The sequence below is a fragment of the Sapajus apella genome, unplaced genomic scaffold, assembly GCF_009761245.1.
Source record: "Sapajus apella isolate SASKATOON/1434 unplaced genomic scaffold, GSC_monkey_1.0 scaffold24, whole genome shotgun sequence".
Taxonomy (NCBI): Eukaryota; Metazoa; Chordata; class Mammalia; order Primates; family Cebidae; genus Sapajus; species Sapajus apella.
In genome coordinates, this window is record NW_022436964.1 from 21,811,058 (window position 1) to 21,829,707 (window position 18,650).

At 38.5% G+C, this 18,650-nt stretch overlaps 1 protein-coding gene across 4 annotated transcripts in view; it reads left to right on the top strand.

The window, feature by feature from the left end:
* RIC1 (RIC1 homolog, RAB6A GEF complex partner 1) overlaps positions 1–18,650 on the top strand; it is a 151,411-nt gene that overhangs the window by 14,822 nt on the left and 117,939 nt on the right. The gene's annotated exons all lie outside the window — the stretch shown is intronic.

Here is an 18,650-nt window from a genome sequence, read left to right on the forward strand (position 1 = left end):
CTTAAGTGATCCTTCCATGCCAGCCTCCCTAGTAGCTAGGACTACAGGTGCACAACACCTGCTTTTCTTGTTTTAATTTTTTTTTTTTTTTCTGTAGAGACAGAGACAGGGTCTCCATAACTTGCCTGGCTGGTCTTCAACTCCCATCCTCAAGCTGTCCTCCCAAAGTGTTGGGGTTACAGGTGTGAGTCATGATGCCCAGATCATTTTTTTTAAAGTGGAGTATTTCTCTTATTACTGAGTTGTAAGAGTTCTTTATATATCCTTGATACCCATTGGTTAGCAGAAATTGTAAAGTTCTGCAATGTTAAGTCCATTCACACTATCGTGTAACCATTACCACCATCAGTATCCAGAACTTTTGTTTTCATTTTCCCAAACTGAAACTTCATACCCCATAACGATAATTCCTGGTTTTCTCATCCCGTTAGACCCTGGAAACTACCATTGTATTTTCCATCTTTATGAAATTTGATTAGTGTATGTACGACAGACAAGTGCAACCACACAATATTTGTCTTCTTGTGATTCACTTACTGCACTCAGCTTGTCTTAAGTGTTTTCCATGCTATAGCATGTACCAAAATTTCCTTCCTTTCTAAACCTGAATGATATTCTATTGTATATGTACATACTACGTTTTGTTTTATTCATTCATCTGTTGACACATGGGTTGCTTTTACCTCTTGGATATTGTGAATAATTCTGGTGTGAACATGGCATACAAATATCCAGATTCCTGCTTTAATTCTTTTGGGTACCTACCCAGAAGTACACTTGCTGTTTCATTTGGTAATTGTGTGTTTTTTTGTTTTGATTTTTGAGAAATTTTGCTTTCTTTTCAACTTTAAGAAATTACCATATACTCTGTTTTCACAATAATACATAATTTTACATTCTTACCAGCGGTACGCAGTGGCTCCAGTTTCTTTACATCCTTGTCAGTACCTTGTTTCCTGTTGTTTTGATGATTGCCATTCCAGTGAGTCCAAAATGGTATCCAATGGTTTTGGTTTGCATTTCCCTAATGACTATTAATGTCGAGCATCTTTTATGTACTTGTAAGCCATTTGTATATCTTCTTTGAAGGAGTATCTGTTAAAGTTCTTTGCCTGTTGTTTTTATTGGGTTACTTTTTGTAATTTGTTTTTGTGTTTATTGTAATTCTTTACATAGTCTGGGTATTATCCTTTATCAGATAAGTGATTTTTAAATACAGTTATGCTCCACATAATGGCATTTTGAGATGTGTCTGTCAATAGACTGCATTATGTGATGGTGGTCTTTTAAAGTTCTAATGGAGCTGAAAATTCTTCTTGTCTGGTGGCAACAGAAATTTTACATAGTGCAATGCATTATTTTTTCTGTGTTTAGATGTATTTAGATATACAAATATTTACCACTGTGGCACAATTACATGTAGTCAGTACAGTCATATGCTGTACAGGCTTGTATTCTAAGAACAGTAGAGTATACCATATAGCCAAAGTGTGTAGTAGACTATAACAACTAGGATTGTGTAAGTACGCTCTGTATGTTCAGATGAAGACAAAATTGCCTGATGATGCATTTCTTGGAAGTTCTCTACTCTTGTTAAAGTGACACTTGACTGTATTTTCTTCCATTTCAAGGATTACATTTTTACTCTCTTGGTAGTGGCCATTAATGTACAAAATTTTCAGTTTTGTCGTAGTCTGTCTTACCTATTTTTCCTTTTTGTTGCCTGTGCTTTCAGTATCACATCCAAGAAATTGTTTTCAGATCCAAAGTTACGAAGTTTTTGCTTTGTGCTTTCTTCTAAGAGTCTTATAGGGTGAGGTCTTTTGTTTAGGGTTTTGATGATTTTGAGACAATTTTTGTATATGGGATAAGATAAGGGCCTAACTTTATATTTTTACCCAAAAATATCCAGTTTTTCCAGTGCTGTTTGTTGAAAAGACTTTCTTTCCTTTTCACCTTTGAATGGTCTAGGCAGCCTGTGGAAAATACTTGACTGTGTATGCAATAGTGTATTTCTAGACTCTGTGTTTTATTCTGTTGGTCTGTATGTGTATCTTTGTGCCAGTACAACAGTAGTTTGATTGCTGCAGCCTTGTAGTAAGTTTTGATGTCAGGAAATGCGAGACATCCCACTTTGTCATTTTCTTTTTTTTTTTTTTCCCCATTTATTTATTTTATTGCATTTTAGGTTTTGGGGTACATGTGAAGAACATGCAAAATTGTTGCATAGGAACACACGTGGCAGTGTGATTTGCTGCCTTCCTCCCCATCACCTACATCTGGCATTTCTCCCCTTGCTATCTCTCCCCAGCTTCCCACCCCCCACCGTCCCTCCCCTATTTCCCCCCAACTGACCCCAGTGTGTAGTGCTCCCCTCCCTGTGTCCATGTGTTCTCATTGTTCAACACCCACCTATGAGTGAGAACATGCGGTGTTTGATCTTCTGCTCTTCTGTCAGTTTGCTGAGAATGATGGTTTCCAGGTTCATCCATGTCCCTACAAAGGACCCAAACTCATCGTTTTTGATGGCTGCATAATATTCCATGGTGTATATGTGCCACATTTTCCCTATCCAGTCTATCGTCGATGGGCATTTGGGTTGGTTCCAGGTCTTTGCTATTGTAAACAGTGCTGCAATGAACATTCGTGTACACGTGTCCTTATAGTAGAATGATTTGTAATCCTTTGGATATTTACCCTGTAATGGGATTGCTGGGTCAAATGGAATTTCTATTTCTAGGTCCTTGAGGAATCGCCACACTGTCTTCCACAATGGTTGAACTAATTTACACTCCCACCAACAGTGCAAAAGTGTTCCTATTTCTCCACATCCTCTCCAGCATCTGTTGTCTCCAGATTTTTTAATGTTCACCATTCTTACCGGCATGAGATGGTATCTCAATGTAGTTTTGATTTGCATTTCTCTGATGACCAGTGATGATGAGCATTTTTTCATATGTTTGTTGGCCTCACGTATGTCTTCTTTTGTAAAGTGTCTGTTCATATCCTTTGCCGACTTTTGAATGGGCTTGTTAGTTTTTTTCTTGTAAATCTGCTTTAGTTCTTTGTAAATTTTGGATATCAGCCCTTTGTCAGATGGGTAAACTGCAAAAATTTTTTCCCAATCTGTTGGTTGCCGATTCACTCTAATGATTGTTTCTTTTGCTGTGCAGAAGCTATGGAGTTTGATTAGGTCCCATTTGTCTATTTTGGCTTTTGTTGTCAATGCTTTTGGTGTTTTGGTCATGAAGTCCTTGCCTACACCTACGTCCTGAATGGTTTTGCCTAGATTTTCTTCTAGGGTTTTCATGGTGTTAGGTCTTATGTTTAAGTCTTTAATCCATCTGGAGTTAATTTTAGTGTAAGGTGTCAGGAAGGGGTCCAGTTTCTGCTTTCTGCACATGGCTAGCCAGCTTTCCCAACACCATTTATTGAACAGGGAATCCTTTCCCCATTGCTTGTTTTTGTCTGGTTTGTCAAAGATCAGATGGTTGTAGATATGTTGTGTTGCCTCCGAGACCTCTGTTCTGTTCCACTGGTCTATATCTCTGTTTTGGTACCAGTACCATGCTGTTTTGATTACTGTAGCCTTGTAGTATAGTTTGAAGTCTGGTAGTGTGATGCCCCCCGCTTTGTTCTTTTTGCTTAGAATTGACTTGGCTATGCGGGCTCTCTTTTGGTTCCATATGAAGTTTAAGGTGGTTTTTTCCAGTTCTGCAAAGAAGGTCATTGGTAGCTTGATGGGGATAGCATTGAATCTGTAAATTACTTTGGGCAGTATGGCCATTTTCACAATATTGATTCTTCCTAACCATGAACATGGAATGTTTCTCCATCTGTTTGTGTCCTCTCTTATTTCGTTGAGCAGTGGCTTGTAGTTCTCCTTGAAGAGGGCCTTTACATTCCTTGTTAGTTGTATTCCTAGGTATTTTATTCTCTTTGTGGCAATTGTGAATGGAAGTTTGTTCTTGATTTGGCTCTCTTTAAGTCTGTTATTGGTGTATAGGAATGCATGTGATTTTTGCACATTGATTTTGTATCCTGAGACTTTGCTGAACTTGCTTATCAGTTTCAGGAGGTTTGGGGCTGAGACGATGGGGTCTTCTAGATATACAATCATGTTGTCTGCAAATAGAGACAATTTGACTTCCTCCTTTCTTATTTGAATGCCCTTTATTTCCTTTTCTTGCCTGATTGCTCTGGCTAGAACTTCTAATACTATATTGAATAGCAGTGGTGAGAGCGGGTATCCTTGTCTGGTGCCACATTTCAAGGGGAATGCTTCCAGTTTTTGCCCATTCAGTATGATATTGGCTGTTGGTTTGTCATAAATAGCTTTTATTATTTTGAGATATGTTCCATCAATACCTAGCTTATTGGGGGTTTTTAGCATAAAGGGCTGTTGAATTTTGTCAAGGCCTTCTCTGCATCAATTGAGATAATCATGTGGTTTTTGTCTTTGGTTCTGTTTATGTGGTGAATTACGTTTATAGACTTGCGTATGTTGAACCAGCCTTGCATCCCTGGGATGAAGCCTACTTGATCATGGTGGATAAGCTTTTTGATGTGCTGTTGCAATCGGCTTGTCAGTATTTTATTGAAGATTTTTGCATCTATGTTCATCATGGATATTGGCCTGAAGTTTTCTTTTCTTGTTGAGTCTCTGCCGGGTTTTGGAATCAGGATGATGTTGGTCTCATAAAATGATTTGGGAAGAATTCCCTCTTTTTGTATTGTTTGGAATAGTTTCAGAAGAAATGGTACCAGCTCCTCTTTGTATGTCTGGTAGAATTCGGCTGTGAACCCATCTGGACCTGGGCTTTTTTTGGGTGGTAAGCTCTTAATTGCTGCCTCAACTTCAGACCTTGTTATGGGTCTGTTGAGGGTTTCGGCTTCTTCCTGGTTTAGGCTTGGGAGGAGGCAAGTGTCCAGGAATTTATCCATTTCTTCCAGGTTTATTAGTTTGTGTGCATAGAGTTGTTTGTAATAATCTCTGATGATGGTTTGAATTTCTGTGGAATCTGTGGTGATATCCCCTTGATCGTTTTTTATTGCATCGATTTGGTTATTCTCTCTTTTCTTTTTTATTAATCTGGCTAGTGGTCTGTCTATTTTGTTGATCTTTTCAAAAAACCAGCTCCTGGATTTATTGATTTTTTGAAGGGTTTTTTGTGTCTCTATCTCCTTCAGTTCTGCTCTGATCTTAGCTATTTCTTGTCTTCTGCTAGACTTTGAGTTTTTTTGATCTTGCTCCTCTAACTCTTTCAGTTTTGACGATAGGGTGTCAATTTTTGATCTCTCCTTGCTTCTCATGTGGGCACTTATTGCTATATATTTTCCTCTAGAGACTGCTTTAAATGTGTCCCAGAGATTCTGGTATGTTGTGTCTTCATTCTCGTTGGTTTCGAAGAACATCTTTATTTCTGCCTTCATTTCATTGTTTATCCAGTCAACATTCAAGAGCAAGTTGTTCAGTTTCCATGAAGCTGTGCGGTTCTGAGTTAGTTTTTGAAGTCTGAGTTCTAACTTGATTGCACTGTGGTCTGAGAGACTGTTTGTTACAATTTCCGTTCTTTTGCATTTGCTGAGGAGTGATTTACTCCCAATTATGTGGTCAATTTTAGAGTAGGTGTGATGTGGTGCTGAGAAGAATGTATATTCTGTGACTTTGGGGTGGAGAGTTCTGTAAATGTCTATTAGGTTTGCTTGGTCCAGGTCTGAGTTCAAGTCCTGGATATCCTTGTTAATTTTCTGTCTGGTTGATCTGTCTAATGTTGACAATGGGGTGTTAAAGTCTCCCACTATTATTGTGTGGGAGTCTATGTCTCTTTGTAAGTCATTAAGAACTTGCTTTATGTATCTGGGTGCTCCTGTATTGGGTGCATATACATTTAGGATCGTTAGCTCTTCTTGTTGCATTGATCCTTTTACCATTATGTAATGTCCCTCTTTGTCTCTTATGATCTTTGTTGCTTTAAAGTCTAATTTATCAGAGATGAGAATTGCAACTCCTGCTTTTTTTTGCTCTCCATTTGCTTGGTAAATCTTCCTCCATCCCTTTATTTTGAGCCTTTGTGTATCCTTGCATGTGAGATGGGTTTCCTGGATACAGCACACCGATGGGTTTTGTCTTTTTATCCAATTTGCCAGTCTGTGTCTTTTGATTGGGGCATTTAGTCCATTTACATTTAGAGTTAATATTGTTATGTGTGAATTTGATACTGCCATTTTGGTGCTAGCTGGGTGTTTTGCCCTTTAGTTGAGCTGGTACTTGTTGTTCCTTTATATGTGTAGAGCCTCTTTCAGGAGCTCTTGTAGAGCTGGCCTGGTGGTGACGAAGTCTCTGAGTACTTGCATGTTCCCAAAGGATTTTATTTTTCCTTCACTTATGAAGCTTAGTTTGACTGGATAGGAGATTCTGAGTTGAAAGTTCTTTTCTTTAAGGATGTTGAATATTGGCCCCCATTCTCTTCTGGCTTGTAGGGTTTCTGCTGAGAGATCTGCTGTGAGTCTGATGGGCTTCCCTTTATGGGTAACCCGACCTTTCTCTCTGGCTGCCCTTAGTATTTTCTGCTTCATTTCGACCCTGGTGAATCTGACGATTATGTGCCTTGGGGTTGCTCTTCTTGACGAATATCTTTGTGGTGTTCTCTGTATTTCCTGGACTTGAATGTTTGCCTGCCTTGCTAGGTTGGGGAAGTTTTCCTGGATAATATCCTGAAGAGTATTTTCCAGCTTGGATTCATTCTCTTCGTCGTATTCGGGTACGCCTATCAAACGTAGATTAGGTCTTTTCACATAGTCCCACATTTCTTGGAGACTTTGTTCATTCCTTTTTACCCTTTTTTCTCCAGTCTTGCCTTCCCGTTTTATTTCATTTAGTTGATCTTCTACCTCTGATATCCTTTCTTCTGCTTGGTCCATTCAGCTGTTGATACTTGTGCATGCTTCACGAAGTTCTCGTGTTGCGTTTTTCAGCTCCATCAATTCACTTATATTCCTTTCTATTTTGTCCATTCTCGTTAGCATTTCGTCAAATCTTTTTTCAAGGTTCTTAGTTTCTTTGCATTTGGTTAGAACATGTTCTTTAAGTTCACAGAAGTTTCTTACTACCCACCTTCTGAAGTCTGATTCTGTCATTTCATCACACTCGTTCTCCATCCAACCTTGTTCTCTTGCTGGTGAGGAGTTGTGATCCCTTTTAGGAGGAGAGGTGTTCTGGTTTCGGGTGTTTTCATCCTTTTTGCGCTGGTTTCTTCCCATCTTTAAGGATTTATCCACCTGTCGACTTTGTAGTTGCTGGCTTTCAGATTGGGTCTCAAATCTTTCAGATTGACGTTCTGTTTGTTGATGATGAGGTTATTTCTGTTTCTTGGTTTTCCTTCTGACAGTCTGGCCCCCCTGCTGTAGGTCTGCTGAGGTTCACTCCAGGCCCTGCTTGCCTGGGGTTCACCTGCAGCAGCTGCTGAACAGCAAGGGTTGTTACCAGTTTTCTTCTTCTGCTATCTTTGTCCCAGAAGGATACCTGCCTAGTGTCAATCTGATCTCCCTTTTATGAGGTGTCTTTTTGGATATATAGGGGTCAGGGAGCTGCTTGAGGAGACGGTCTCTTCTTTATAGGCGCTCAAATGGTGAGTTGCGAGCTCTATTGTTGTTCATTCAGAGCTGCTGGGCAGGTACTTTTAGGTCTGCTGCAGCAGAACTCATAAACTGCTTTTTGTTCCCAGGTGCTCTGTCCCAGGGATTTAGGGCTTTATTTACGAGTTTCCGTTATGCTGCCGCCTTCTTTTTTTTTTTTTCCTTCAGACCTGCCCAGCCCAGCAAGGAGGCAGCCTAGTCACTGTTGGCCTATAGCAGCTTTGCTGAGCTGCTGTGGGCTCCACCCTGCTGCCGAGTGAACTTCCCTGCAGTTCTGTTTATGGGTGTAGTTAGAACGGCTTTGGCGATGGTGGCCCGCCTCTGTTGGGGCGGAGTCTCTGCTGTGGCGGGTTGCCTTGGCAACGGCGGGCTGCCTCAGCAATGGTGGGCTGCCTCCGTAATGGCGGACACCCCTCCCCCACAGAGCTGGACCGTCCCGGGTTCAGCTGCGCTTGCTGTGAAACTCTCAATCCAGAGTTTCTGGTTGCTGTTCTTTTGTGGGGGTGGGACCAGCCGAGCCTGATCGCCTGGCTCCCTGCCTCAGAGCCTTTTTTTAAGTTGGTGTTCCAGTCGCCTGTTGAAGAGGCGCCGGGGTCTGTTTGTTTTCCCCTGTGGCCACTCACTGCGCTGGCTTAAACAGAGGCACTGAGGTTTGTGGCGCTTTTTTTTCTTTTTTTTTGCCCTGGAATCTACTGTTCTGGTTCTCTGCTCAGTCCCCTTTTTGAACCAGCGTATGGGCGACTTTCCGTGGCTCCAATTGCCAGCCTAAAGGGCCCCCGGACCAGTGTATTTTGTACGGAGAACCGCGGCTCCGGGGCGCCGACAAAGCAGCCGCGCGGGGCAAAGCAGCGGCGCTGGCCGGCACAGCCGCGCTGGCCGAAACAGCCGCGCTGGCGACAGTAGAGCACCTCCGCCCGGGAATTTCCTAGTCTGTGGGCAATAAAAACGCGGCGTCCACTCACCCTCTGCACTTTCACAGGGAGCTGCAATCCTGAGCTGTTCCTAAACGGCCATCTTGGATCAAGATCCACTTTGTCATTTTCAAGTTTGTTTTGTCTTGAGGTCTCTAGGGAATCCATATGAATTTTAGGATGGATTTTTCTATTTCTCCTAAAAGTGCTGTTAGGATTTTGAAAGGACTTACATTGACTATGTAGATGGCTTTGGGTAGTATTGACATCTTAACAATATTAAATTTTCCAATCCATAAACAGAGGATATCTTTTCATTTATTTGTGTCTTCTTTAATTTCTTTCAGCAATATTTTGCAGCTTTCACTATACAAGTCTTTTGCCTACTTCGTTAAGTTTGGTCCTAAGTACTTTATTCCTTTGGTTGTTACTGTTTGCTAATATTTCTGTGTTTACTTCATATTCTGCAGTTTTTCTGAATTCATTCAAACAGGTTTTGTTGTTGTTGTTGTTGTGGAATCTTTAGTGTTTTTACGTATAAGATCATGTCATCTTCAAACATGTAATTTTACTTACTCATTTCCAAGTTAGATTTCTTTTATTTCATTTTCTTGCTAATTGCTCTGGCTAGGGCTTTCAGTATTATGTTGAATGGAAGTAGTGAGAATGAGCATCTTCGTCTTATTTCTGACCTTAAAGGAAAAGCTTTCCATCTTTTCACCATTGAGTATGATGCTAGTTTTGTATTTTTTTTTTTTTTTTTTAGACAGAGTCTTGCTCTGTTGCCCAGGCTGGAGTGTAATGTTGCTATCTTGGTTTACTGGAACTTCCTCCTCCCAGGTTCAAACAGTTCTTCTGCCTCAGCCTCCCAAGTAGCTGGGATTACAGGCACCCACCACCACTGCTGGCTAATTTTTTGTATTTTTAATAGAGAGTGGGTTTTGCCATTTTTGGCCAGGCGGGTCTCTAACTCCTGACCTCAGGTGATCCATCTGCCTCAGCCTCCCAAAGTGCTGAGATTATAGGCATGAGCCATTGCACCTAGCTGGCTACTGCCTTTTTGTATATGGCCTTTTTATTAACTTGAGATGGTTTGCTTTTATTCATAGTTTATTGAGTGTTTTTATTATGAAAGAATATTGAGTTTCATCAGATGTTTTTTCTGACTCAATTGAGATGATTATCTATTGGTGGACACTTAGGTTGATTCCATAGCTTTGCTAATGTGAACAGTGCTGCTATAAACATGGGGGTGCAAGTGTCCCTTTGATGTACTTATTTTGTTTCCTTTGGGTAAATGTCTGACAGTGAGATTGTCGGATCATATGGTGGTTTTATTCTTAGTTTTTGGGAAATCTCCATGCTGGTTTTTGTAATGGCTGTACTAATTTATATTCCCACCATAGTGTATAAGAGTTCCCTTTTCTCTGCTTTCTCATCACTGTCTGTTATTTTATCTTTTTATTAATTGTCATTCTAACTGGGTTAAGATGATATCTTATGTTTTTTTTTCATTTTCCTGATAATTAGCGCTGTTGAACAGTTTTTAATATACCTGTTTGCCATCCGTATGTCTTCTTTTGAAAAACTGTTTGTCTTTTGCCCACTTTTTAATGGGAGTGTTTTCTTTAACTGTTGAGTTGTTTGAGTTCCTTGTGTATTCTGGTTTTGTTTCTTGTCAGATGAATAGTATGCAGATATTTTCTCCCATTTAAAAGGAAGATTGTTTCTTTACTGGGCTGTTTTGTTTCCTTTGCTATGCAGAATTTTTTTGGTTTAGTATAGTCCCATTTGTCAGTTTTTGTTTTCTTAGTATCTGGAATGTTTGCCCTATGTTTTCTTCTAGTAGTTTTATACTTTTGGTTCTCCCATTCAGGTCTTTAATCCATTTTGAGTTGATTTTTTTATATGGTAAGAGATAGGCATCTAGTTTCATCCTTTGCGAATGCGTATTTTTTCTGTCACTATTTTTGAAGAAGGTGTTCTTTCTCTAATGTACGTTGTTGCTGACTTTTGAAAATTCACTGGCTGTAAATTTGTGAATATATTTCTGAGTTGTCTATTTTGTTGAGAGCATTGATCTATGTGTCTGTTTTTACATCAACACCATACTGTTTGGCTAACATAATATGGCCTTGATATATTTTGAAGTCAGGTACTGAGATGCCTCTAGCTTTATTCTTTTTCTCAGGATTGCTTTGGCCATTCGGGCTGTTATGGTTCCATGTGAGTATTATAATTGTTTTTTCTATTTCTTTGAAAAATCAAGTTGATATTTTGATAGGGATTGCATTGAATCTGTAGATCACTTTGACTAGCTTGGTCATTGTAATGTAATTCCTTAGACCCGTGAGTATGGACTGTCCATTTGTTTCCTCTTCAGTTTTTTTCATCACTGTTTTACAGTTTTCCTTACTCTTAGTTAAATTTATTCTAGTTTATTTATTTGTAGCTATTATAAATAGGATTGCCACTCGATTTCTTTTTCAGCTAGTTCATTATTGATGTATAGAAATGGTACTCAGCTGGGCGTTGTGGATCACGCCTGTAATCCCAGCACTTTGGGAGGCCGAGGCGGGCAGATCACCTAAGTCGGGAGTTCGAGACCAGCCTAACCAACATGGAGAAACCTCATCTCTACTTAAAATACAAAATTAGCCAGGTATGGTGGTGCATGCCTGTAATCCCAGCTACTCAGGAGGGTGAGGAAGGAGAATCGTTTAAACCAGGGAGGTGCAGGTTGCGGTGAGCCGAGATCACGCCATTGCACTCTAGCTTCAGCAACAAGAGCAAAACTCAGTCTCAAAATTAAAAAAAAAAGAAATGGTACTCATTTTTGTATGTTGGTTTTGTATCCTTCAGCTTTACCGAGTGTGCTTATAAAATCTAAGATTTTTGTTGTTGGAATTTTTAGCTTTTGTTGAATATAAGATCTTGTCATCTGCAAAGAGGGACAGTTTGACTGAATTTTTCCAGTTAGGATACCTTTTATTTCCTTCTCTTACCTGATTGCTCTGGCTAGGACTTCCAATACTGTTATGTTGAATAGGACTGGTGAAAGTGGGCATTCTTGTCTTTTTCACTTCTTAGTGGAAAGGCTTTCAGCTTTCTCCCATTAACTGTGATGTTAGCTGTGCATTTGTCATCTATGGCCTGTATCAAATTGAGGTATGTTCCCTCTATACCTGGTTTGTTGAGAGTTTTTAATCATGAAACAATGTTGAATTTTATTAAATGCCTTTTCTAAATTATATGATTTTTGTCCTTGACTCTGTTGATGTTATTGATTTGCATATGTTGAATCATATATTAGTTCATTTTTGTACTGCTATAAAGAATATTCCAGACTGGGTAATTTATAAAGGGAAGAGGTATAATTGACTCAGAGTTATATATGGCTGGAGAGGCCTCAGGAAACTTAAAATCATGGTAGAAGACAAAGGAGAAGCAAGGACCTTGTTCACATGGCAGCAGGAGAAAAAAGGAGCAGGAGAAACTGTTGCTTATAAAACCATCAGATCTCATGAGGACTCACTATAATGAGAATAATATTCCAATCATGTCCCTCCTTCAACACGTGGGGATTAGAAGTTCTTCTCTTGATACATGTGGATTACAATTTGAGATGAGATACTGATTGGGGACACAGAGCCAAACCATATCAAACCATCCTCGCATCCCTGGGATAAATCTTATCATGGCATATTATCTTTTTATGTGGAGTTGGATTTGGTTTTCTACTATTTTGTTGAGAATTTTTGCATTTACCTGCATCAGGGATAATGGCCTGTGGCTTTCTTATTATGTTGCATTCTTGTCTGGCTTTGGTATATGAATAATGCAAATATTGTAGAATGAGTTAGGTTGAATTCCTGCCTTTTCAATTTTATGGAAAAGTGTGAGGAGAATTTGTGTTGTAAGTTTGGTAGAATTTGGCATTAAAGTCATCCAGTCCTGGGCTTCTTTGTTGGGGACTTTTTATTAGTAATTCAGTCTCATTACTTGTTATTGGTCTGTTCAGATTTTCTGTCTTCATGATTTAATCTTGGTAGTTAGTTGTATATTCAGGAATTTGTCTGTTTTCTTGTTTTTTTGGTGTGTAGTTTATAATAGTCTCTGATGGTCTTCTATATTTCTGTTTTATCAGTTGCAGTGTCTTTTTCATTTCCAACATTGGTTTTCGGGTCTTCTTTTTTTTTCTTGTTTAGCTGGCAGTTTATCAATCTTTAAAATCTTTTCAAGACACCAGCTTTTCATTTTGTTGATCCTTTGTAATTTTTTAGTGTACTTCATTTTGTTCTAGAGCAAAATATATATGTATATTTATTTTAATAATATATATGTATGTATATTTATTTTAACAGTAAAGGAGGCCATGTCCCAGGGCTGCACTGCTGCTCCAGCCTGACCTCCTGATCTTTATTATTTCCTTCTTTCTGCTAATTTTGGAGTTGGTTTGTTCTTGCTTTTCTAGTTCCTTGAGGTCCATTGTTAGATTATTTGGATTCTTTCCACTTTTTTGATGCAGGTGTTTATTGCTATAAACATCTCTGGTAACATTGCTTTAGCTGTGTCTCATAGTTTTTGGCATGTTGTGTTTCCATTTTCATTTGTTTCAAGAATTTTTTTAAAATTTCCTTCTTAATTTATTCATTGGCCCAATGGACGTTCAGGTGTATTCTGTGTACGTCCCATTTATTTGTACAGTTTTCTAAGTTCTTCTTGGTATTGACTTCTAGTTTGAGGATTCTACTGTGATCTAAAAAGATAATTGATGTAGTTTTGAGTTGGCTTTTTTTTTTTTTTTTCTTTTTTGAAACAGAGTATATCTCTGTCACCAGGCTGGAGTGGAGTGGCACAATCATAACTTACTGCAGCCTTTACCTCCCTGGCTCAAGTGATCCTCCCACTTCAGCCTCCCAGAGTTTTAAAAATTTTTGAGACTTGTTTTGTGGCCCATCATATGGTCTGTACTGGAGAATGTTTCATGTGCTGACAAGAATGTATTTCTGTAGCTGTTAGATAAAATTGTTCTGTAAATGTTTGTTAGGTTCATCTAAACTTCAGTTTAAATCCAGTGTTTGTTAACTTTCTGTCTCAACGGTCTATTCCAATAGTGGGGTGTTGAAGTTCCCATATATTATTTTATTATTATTATTTTTTGAGATAGTTCTTACTCTGTCACCCAGGGTAGAGTGCAGTGGTGTGATTAGGCTTACCGCAATCTCTGCCTTCTGGATTGAAGCAATTCTCATGCCTCAGCTACCTGAGTAGTTGGGGTTACAGGTGTGTGCCACCACACTGAGCTAATTTTTGTATTTTTAATAGAGACAGGGTTTCACCACATTGGCCAGGCTGATCTTGAACTCCTTGCCTTAAATGATCTGCCTCCCTCAGCCTCTCAAAATGCTGGAATTACAGGCATGAGCCACTGTGCCTGGCCCCAACTATTATCGTATTGGAGTCTGCCTGTCCTTTTAGGACTAATAATATCTTTAATTTGGGTGCTCTAGTGTTGGATGCATATATATTTAGAATTGTTATATCTTCCTGCTGAATTGATCTCTTTATATAATGATTTTTATTATATAAAAATCTCTTTATTATATAATAATCTCTTTTTATTGTTTTTGACTTAAAAGTCTGTTTTATCTGATACAGGTATCGCCACTTTTCAGTTTTTGCTCTGTTTGCCTGAAATTCCTTTTTCCATGTCTTTAAGTCTATGTGTCTTTCAAAGTAAGATTTTGTAGGTAGCATATTATAGATAGGTAGATTTTCTAGGTAAGGGTTTTTAAATCCATTCAGCCAGTCTGGATCTTTTAAGTGGAAAAGGTGATTATTGAGATGTGTGTGTGTGTGTGTGTGTGTGTGTGTGTGTGTCTGTGTGTGTGTGTCTGTGTGTGTATACACACATACATACACATATATCTGTGTGTATGTATGTATATATATGTGTGTTTTTTTAATGTGGATAGATATGTGAGGTCATACTCCTGTCCTTAATTATTTTCTGGTTGTTTTGTATATGCTTTGTTGTTTCTTTTTCTTACTGTCATTGCAGGTTGGTGGTTTTCTGTAGTGTTAACATTTGAATCCCTTCTCTTCTAATTTATGTGTTTGCCCTACCAGGGAGTTTTATTCTTTTGTGTTTTCATGATGGCAGACAGTCCTTTTGCTTCCAAGTGTAGGACACCCTTAAGCATTTTTTGTAGGACCCGTGTGGTGTTGATGAATTATCTCAATTTTTGCTCATCTGGGAAAGACTTTTTCTCCTCCCTTTATGAATGTTAACTTTGCTGGGTGTAGTCGTCTTGACAGGCAAGTTTCTTTTTTTTTTTTTTTTTTTTTGTCCCAGTTCCTTGAGTATATCCTTTTATTCTGTCCTGTCCTGTGAGGCTTTTGCTGAGAAATTCACTGTTAGTTGATGGAGGTTTTCTTTAATTAGTTAGGTTTTTTTCTTTTGCTGTTTTTAGAATTCTCTGTCTTCAACTTTCAGCAGTTTGATTATAATGTGTCATTAAGACCTTTTGAATTGTATCTCTTTGAGAATATATGAGCATCCTGTTTCTGTATGGTTAAATCTCTTGCTATATGTTGGAAATTTTCAGCTATTACTTTGTTAGTTTATTCCTCTTCCTCTAATCTTCTCGTTGCTTTTTCAAACACCAAAAGTTCAAATAGATCACTTTATGGTGTCCAATACGTCATGAAGGCTTTGTTCATTCTTATTTATTCTTGTTTTGTTTTCTGAGTTATTTCAAAACTCTGAAATTTATTCTTCTGCTTGATTTAATCTATTGCTGAAGGACTCGAATGTATTTTTTATTCCACTTAGTGAATTATCCAGTTTGAGGATTTCTGTTTGGTTCCTTTTTTATATCTATCTATCTATCTCTTTGGTGAATTTTTCATTCATATCTTGAATTGTTTTTCTGATTTATTTATATTTTTGTGTTCTCTGTCTCACTGAGTGTCTTTAGTATTATTTTGAACCCTGTTTCTGGCATTGCATAATTTTTTTCTTTTTACATTGTACTTTAGGTTCTGGGGTACATGTGCAGATCATGCAGGATTGTTGCATAGGTGTATACATGGCAAGGGGATTTGCTGTCTCCATCCCCCCGTCACCTGTATCTGGCCCCCCGCTGTTCCTCCCTTATCCCCCCTGAACAGACCCTAGTGTGTGATGCTCCCTTCTCTGTGTCCATGTGTTCTCATTGTTCAACACCCACCTATGAGAGAGAATATGCGGTGTTTGATTTTTCTGTTCTTTTGTCAGTTTCCCGAGAATGATGGTTTCCAGATTGATCCATGTCACTACAAAGTACATGAACTCATCATTTTTTATAGCTGCATAGTATTCCATGGTGAATATATGCCATGTTTTCCTTGGCCAGTCTTATCAATGGGCATTTGGGTTGGTTCCAGGTCTTTGCTATTGTAAACAGTGCCACAATGAACATATGTGTACATGTGTCTTTATAACAGAACAATTTATAATCCTTTGGGTATATACCCAGTAATGGGATTGCTGGGTTAAATGGAATTTCTATTTCTAGGTCCTTGAGGAATTGCCACACTGTCTTCCACAATGGTTGAACTAATTTACACTCCCACCAGCAGTGTAAAAATGTCCCTAGTTCTCCACATCCTTTCCAGCATCTGTTGTCTCCAGATTTTTTAATGATCGCCATTCTAACTGGCATGAGATGGTATCTCAGTGTGGTTTTGATTTGCATTTCTCTAACGATTAGTGATAATGAGCATTTTTTCATATGTTTGTTGGCCTCATGTATGTCTTCTTTTGAAAAGTGTCTGTTGATATCCCTCGCCCACCTTTGAATGGGTTTGTTTGTTTTTTTCTTATATGTGTTTTAGTTCTTTGTAAATTCTGGATATTAGCCCTTTGTCAGATGGGTATATTGCAAAAAAATTTTTCCCATTCTGTTGATTGCCAGTTCATTCTGATGATTGTTTCTTTTCCTGTACAAAAGCTCTGGAGTTTAATTAGATCCCAATTGTCTGTTTTGGCTTTTGTTGCCAATGTTTTTGGTGTGTTAGTTGTGAAGTCCTTGAGTATGCCTATGTCCTGAATGGTTTTGCCTAGGTTTTCTTCTAGGGTTTTTATAGAATTAGGTTTTTTTTTTTTTTTTTTTGAAAAAAAGAAAGAAAGAAATAGGAAAAAAAGAATGAAAGAGAGAAAGAAAGAGGGAGAGAGAACGAGAATCTTGATCTATTGCCAAGGCTAGAATGCAGTCTAAAAATGGGTCTTAAAAACCTCTTTTATACGAATAATTGTGCTTAACAATGGAGACAGGAAGGAATAAGGGAGGAAAATAACAAACAAGCAGCCAACCAATATTTCATTTAAACCTGTGAAATGCTATGCAATTACTGAGGAGTGATTTACTTCCAATTTTTAGAGTAGGTGTGATGTGGTACTGAGAAGAATGTATGTTTTGTGGATTTGGGGTGGAGAGTTTTGTATATGTTTATTAAGTTTACTTGTTCCAGGTCTGAGTTCAAGTCCTAGACATCCTTGTTAATTTTCCGTCTCATTGATCTGTCCAGTTCTGACATTGTGATCTTAAAGTCTCCCACTATTATTGTGTGGGAGTCTAAGTGTCTTTGTAAGTCATTAAGAACTTATGTATCTGGGTGCACCTGTATTTGGTGCATATATATTTAGGATCATTAGCTCTTCTTGTTGCATTGATCATTTTACCATTATGTAATGTCCTTCTTTGCCTCTTTTGATCTTTGTTTCTTTAAAATCTATTTTATCAGAGACTAGAATTGCAACTCCTGCTTTTTTTTTTTTTTTTTGCTCTCTATTTGGTTGGTAAATCTTCCTCCATCCCTTTGTTTTGAGTCTGTGTAACCTTGCATGTGAGATGGGTCTGGATGCAGCATACCGATGGGTTTTGGTTTTTTATCCAATTTGCCTGCCTGTGTCTTTTGATTGAGGCATTTAGTTGATTTGAATTTGGGATTAATATTAATATATGTGAGTTTAATACTGCCATTTGATGCTAGCTGGCTGTTTTGCCCATTAGATGATGTAGATTCTTCATTATATTGATGCTCTTTACCTTATGGTATATTTTTGGAATGGCTGATACTGGTTGTTCCTTTCTATGTGTAGTGCTGCTTTCAGAAGCTCTTTGTGGAGCAGGCCTGGTGGTGATGAAATCTCTGAGTACTTGCTTGTTCACAAAAGATTTTATTTTTCCTTCACTTATGAAGCTTAATTTGGCTGGATATGAAATTCTGGGTTGAAAGTTCTTTTCTTTAAGAATGTTTAATATTAGCCCCCATACTCTTCCGGCTTGTAGGGTTTCTGCTGAGAGATCTGCTGTGAGTCTGATAGGCTTTCCTTTGTGGGTAACCCGACCTTTCTCTCTGGCTGCCCTTAGCATTTTCTCCTTCATTTCAACCCTGGTGAATCTGACAATTATGTGCCTTGGGGTTGCTCTTCTTGAGGAATATCTTTGTGGTGTTCTCTGTGTTACCTGGAGTTGAATATTGTCCTGCCTTGCTAGGTTGGGAAAGTTTTCCTGGATAATATCCTGAAGAATATTTTCCAGCTTGGATTCATTCTCTTTGTCACATTCAGATACACCTATCAAATCTAGATTAGGTCTTTTCACATAGTCCCATATTTCTTAGAGACTTTGCTCATTCCTTTTTACCCTTTTTTCTCTAATCTTGTCTTCTCGTTTTATTTCATTGAGTTGGTCTTTGACCTCTGATATCCTTTCTTCTCCTTGGTCAATTCAACTGTTAAAACTTGTTCATGCTTCGTGAAGTTCTCATACTGTGTTTTTCAGCTCCACTAATTCACTTATATTCCTCTCTAAATTGTCTATTCTCATTAGCATTTCGTCAAACATTTTTTCAAGGTTCTTAGTTTCTTTGCATTGGGTTAGAACATGTTCTTTTAGCTCACAGAAATTTCTTATTATCCACCTTCTGAAGCCTCATTCTGTCAGTTCATCACACTCATTCTCCATCAGGCCTTGTTCCCTTGCTGATGAGGAGTTGCGATCTCCTGAAGGAGAAGAGGCGTTCTGATTTCGGGTGTTTTCAGCCTTTTTC